Genomic DNA, 5205 nt, shown 5'->3' on the forward strand with positions numbered 1-5205 from the left:
ACCTAATTGGGTGAAGGAGGTGCCTTTGTTGGTGTGGGTGAGAGTTTGTGGTTTTGTCCCATGTTCTGAGAACAGGTAGGAAAGGCAGTTTGTTTGTTTTGGAGTGGACTGTTTCTAGTAAGTCATTTGAAAAGGAGAGTGTTTCTATGTCTGTGTATCCCACTGTGTCCGTTGTTGTTGACATTAGAAAAGATAATGAGGAGGCCATGCCAGTGACAGCGATGGTGGCAGAGTTGGCGCTCCAAGTTGTGGAGAAGCTGCAGGCACGCCTGGCTACAAACCCAGACCCCAAGATGCTATTGAAATATTTGAAGAAACTCTCCACCTTGATATTACAGTAGATATCCTTGTGAAACAATGAGGCTGATGAACAGGACTTTGAGAAAAGCAATTCCCGAAAGCACCCTCAGGATGCGGTTCAGAGGGAGGAGGAGATGGAAGGGTACTACCAAGAAAACAGCAAGGCGTCAGGCAGCCGATCCTATAGTCCCAAGCACAGACAGAAGAAACACAGAAAACTCTCAGAATGTGAACAACCTCATAAAGTGTCTCACAGTCATGAGAGGAGAGATGAGAGGAAGAGGTGTCACAGGGTGTCACCTACATACTCATCAGACCCCGAATCTTCTGACTATGGCCATGTCCAGTCCCCTCCATTCTGTGTGAGTCCTCATCAGATGTACACAGACCATCAGAGGTCACCAGAGAAGGACCATGAGTCCATTGTTTCACACCAGAAACCTGGAAAAGGCCATAGTAATGCCTTTCAGGTCAGACTGGGAGTTAGTCAAGAACATCACCTGGGAGAACCCCAGGGAAAGGGAATCTTGAACCAAAACAAGGAACACAGATCTTGCCACAAGAAAAAAACGCCCTATTGATGCAAAGGGTAATTATAAGGCCTCTGTTTTGGGCAGAGAGAAGCCACAGAAGTCCCTCTCAAAAGAGGAGACCCGAAGGCCACTCCAAGGGGATAGTGCCAAGGAGAGACCACCTTCTAGTGCTGCCAAGAAAGAGAAGGCAGCAGCCTCAAAAGAAAGTTTTTACCCTCAGAGGTTGCTTCAGACAGGCACCTTAAAAAGCCAAAGCACAAGGATGCTGCAAAAACTAAATCGGACATAAGCAAGCAACGCGTTGACAGCACAGACATAGGAAGAGGGGCTGGAGACCTGTTGCTTAGAACAAAAGAGAATGTTTCTAACAATATAAAGGCTGAAGAAGGGAAAGTGAAGACTTCTAATTTGGATAGAAAGTCACTGGGCTCACTGCCTAAGGCAGAGGAGGCAGACGTGGAGGATGAATTCGAGCAGCCCACCATGTCATTTGAATCATACCTCAGCTATGACCAGCCCCAGAAGAAAAAGAAGAAGATTGTGAAAACTCCAGGAATGGCACTTGGAGACAAAGGACTTTAAAAAAGTGATTCCAAAAGCACTAGTAAAAACTTAAACTCAGTTCATCCCCTTGGGTGAATGAGAGCAGGTCAGAGAAGCTGCAGCTGGCTGCAGCCAACTTAACCAGGCTGAGAAAGGTCCCTACTGATGCACTGCCAGTATTGCCAGACCTCCCCTTACCCACCATCCAGAGCAATTACCGTCCACTTTCTTCCCTTGAAGTGATGCCCTCCTTCCAGCCAAAGAGAAAAGCATTCTATTCACCCCAGGAAGAAGAAGAAGCTGGATTCACTGGACACAGAATGAATTCCAAGATGCAGGTGTATTCCGGTTCCAAGTGTGCCTATCTCCCCAAAATGATGACCTTGTACTAGCAGTGCATCCTTGTACTTAAAAACAACATTGATTCCATCTTTGAAGTGGGAAGAGTACCGTTTTCTATTCTTGAACCTGTTTTTGAGAGGTGTACACCTGATCAGCTATATCACATAGAGGAATACAATCACATATTAATTGAAGACACAGATCAATTATGGAAAGTTCATTGTCACCGAGACTTTAAAGAAGAGAGACCAGAAGAGTATGAGTCCTGGCGGGAGATGTACCTGCGGCTTCAGAATGCCCGAGAGCAGCAGCTACGAGTGCTAACAAAGAACATCCAATGTGCAAATGCCAATAAGCCCAAGGGTGGGCGAGCAAAGATGACCTTTGTCAACTCTGTGGCCAAGCCACCTAGAGATGTCCGCTGGAGGCAAGAGAAGTTTGGAACAAAAGGAGCAGCTGTCCATGAGAAAGTAAAGATTAAGCCAGCCCCATATAGCACAGGAAGCAGCCACATTCCTGCCAGCAGCAACAGCTTGAACCCCAGCTCTGAGCGGCCAGCCTATGATGGCCCCAGCACCAGCAGTGCCCACTTGGTGCCAGTGGTCAGTAGTACCATCTCCTATGATCCTAGGAAACCAGCTGTGAAGAAAATTGCACCAATGATGGCCAAGACAATTAAAGCTTTCAAGAACAGATTCTCTCGACGATAAACCAAGCACTTACTTTGGAGATGGAATTTGGGGGGTAAGATTACAGGGACAATGGGGGATAGAGAGTGGGACTTCCAGGGGAGCCCAGAGGCTTACTTTGTGGAGCCTCTTGGCCTTGGAATCCTGCATGTTCGCAGGTGCTTCCCTGCACACCTACCTGTGCCCTGCCTGGAGCACACTTCAGAATTCTGAAGACGATGTGAAGCCTCAGTCTCACTGAGGATTTTAAGGTCAATTATACTTTTGTTGTTAATTAGCATCTTTGTAAACTATTAGACATAGTTTTAATTAATAAATATTGCCCCCAGATTGTAAAAAAAAAGAAAGAAAAGAGAATGAATCATTAGATGTGTCCTGTCTTGTAAAAAGCTTCCCAGCATTCAACCTGCGCAATTTATGAATGGACTGCGGGTTGCCTTAAGGATGGGCAACACCTACGATCTTCTGAAGTTCCTGTTTTCTTCCTGAATTCTTGTCAATCTCTAAATAGGTGCATGTTTATGTGTCCAAGATATGAACCACCTCCAAGCTCTGTGATATGGCCATGTACTGGATAGCTGAAAGGAATGGCGAGCATTTCAGAAAACTCAGATATCAGTGTCACCAGGAAAGTCTCAGTGGAGAAACCCTGTTTTGGACCTTTTGCTTACTTATTGTTCTGTTGCCCTGAATGTCAGTATGGTCTTGCCTCAGGCAACCACTGTGTGAAGGCTGAAGAAATCAGTTTTCAAATGGAAAATGAATGGGCATCACCTGCGGCTCTTTGCTAAATTGCTTTGGAAAGGTGTGTGTCTGCATCAGACTATTGGCCCTGTGTGAGGCTGTGGCTTACATTCTCAGTACCTGATGGATCTAAAAAAGATGCCATGTGTGCATCCAAAACATAAATGGCAAAAAGATCAGTCATTGTGGATGAACTCTCGCCTTCCTTTGTAAGGTTCCTGAACTCCATCAAGTGAGAATAGGGATTCTTTGGGTCAAATGAGTTCTTGAAACCACTGCAGAGGAGCTTGGGTTTTGTCCTGACTCCAAATCACATAAATACTCTATACCTGACAGTCAGTATGCCTCAAATTGGAGAAGCAGAGCAGTATTAATGGCAGGCCTATTTTATCACTCCTGATTCACAGGAAGGGTGTCAAGGCCACCCCGACTTTAGGCTAATGAGGGGCAACGGAGCTTATTTTGGACACTTGCTTGGGCTGCTCTCCTCAGGAAAACCACCAGCCAGTGGTTATGATGTGTGTCTATATGGAAGAAGATGAGGGCCATGTGGGAGTGTTTTGGTTTTAATTGCGGTAATTTGTGTGGCTTTTGAAAGAGATGACTGGGTCCACCTGGGATGGGACTCAGATGTGATTCCCCTTAGAGACTGAGTTCTGGAACTGACCTTAGAGAAGTATTGCCATGAATTGTGTTGGGATTTTAGGAGGCCACTCATGAGAATCGCCCATGGAAACTGAGATCTAGGTCCAGGGTGACATTTCACGGAGCCCTAGGAATCTCAGCCAGGATATCAAATGATTTTTTCTGAAAGACTTGGCAGCCATAGTTGAGAGTCAAAACACACATGGACCTCACATTGTAGACCTCAATGGGCCTGGCTTCCTGTGACGTTTTGGCCACTCCTTGGGAAGCCTTGCCTGTGAGAGTTCTCCAGAGCTTTCATTGAAATAAGCTTCCTCACCATTAAATGGTTCCTGAATGAATTGAAATTCACAGGGACTCCAACTTCATTCTTCAAAAATGGCTAGATAAACACCATTGAATTTTTGAAATTCCCATTACCAGGTGGCACTGGAGAACCTTTGGTTCTTTGGATGTCCTGTTTCTGATCAGGAGTGTACCAGACAGTGCCATAATTGACTGGATTTCATGAAAATGGTGTATAATGAGATGCCAGTAAGTTAGAGCCTGCTGAGTAGTGGGCCTAGAGCTGTGGTGTGCAGGTGTGTGATAAAACATCTTTGGTGGGGCCATGTGGATCTGCCATTGACTTCCAAATGCCTTGTGGCTGACATTGTGCAGCCAGCAGACCCTTATATGTAAAGGCATCTTGTTATATGGAGAGATTTCAGGGCAATTTTAAGAATCAGGTTGCTATGGTCAAGGGGGCAAGCTATGTGGGACAGAACCCTGGTTGGAACATTCTTCTGCAGTTCCTGACCCAACACAGGTGACAGAACTCCCTCCAGCACTATATCCCAGTTGAACTCCTTGGATTTCGTGAAGCAAATACGAAACTTCCAGTGCAGCAGCAAGAAACTCCACGAAAAGTGGAGGATGACCAAATGGCTTCACAGTCCACTCGGGGAGACTTATCTTCCAGTGGCAACAGTTTACCTACAAAGAGAGAAATCACCACTGCTGCCTCATGTTCAATGGAAAATAATAAACGATGTAATCCAGGTCACATAGATGCAGACCCAGCTTTGATGGTCTCACTAGAAATGAAGCTAAATCTCCGGACAACAACATATATTTTAAGTGTCCAACTTCAGAGGAAGTTTCTCAAGAAGTCTTTAGGCCAACAGAGTTCCATGTTTGTGGAGTGTTTTCCCAGTCACTTACTTTTGGAAACTCCTCTACCACCTCCAAGGTTGTGAACTCCTGAGCATTTTTCATTCCAGATATGTATTCACAGATTTTCTATCTCTTCTCTTCTGATTGTATTCTACATGGGGCGAAGGTAAAGTCAAAGAATTGTTCCGGATGAGAGTGGGAATACTTTTGTGTAGGACATATTTGCATACACATTGGATTCACTTTCCAATTTT

General features: G+C 45.2%; 1 pseudogene; it reads left to right on the forward strand.

Annotated features, from left to right (window-relative positions):
• Positions 1-221: 221 nt before the first annotated feature.
• On the forward strand, positions 222-2428 carry LOC143386162 (elongin-A pseudogene; annotated as a pseudogene).
• Positions 2429-5205: the final 2777 nt, after the last annotated feature.

This window comes from Callospermophilus lateralis, unplaced genomic scaffold, assembly GCF_048772815.1.
Source record: "Callospermophilus lateralis isolate mCalLat2 unplaced genomic scaffold, mCalLat2.hap1 Scaffold_43, whole genome shotgun sequence".
In the NCBI taxonomy this organism is placed as follows: Eukaryota; Metazoa; Chordata; class Mammalia; order Rodentia; family Sciuridae; genus Callospermophilus; species Callospermophilus lateralis.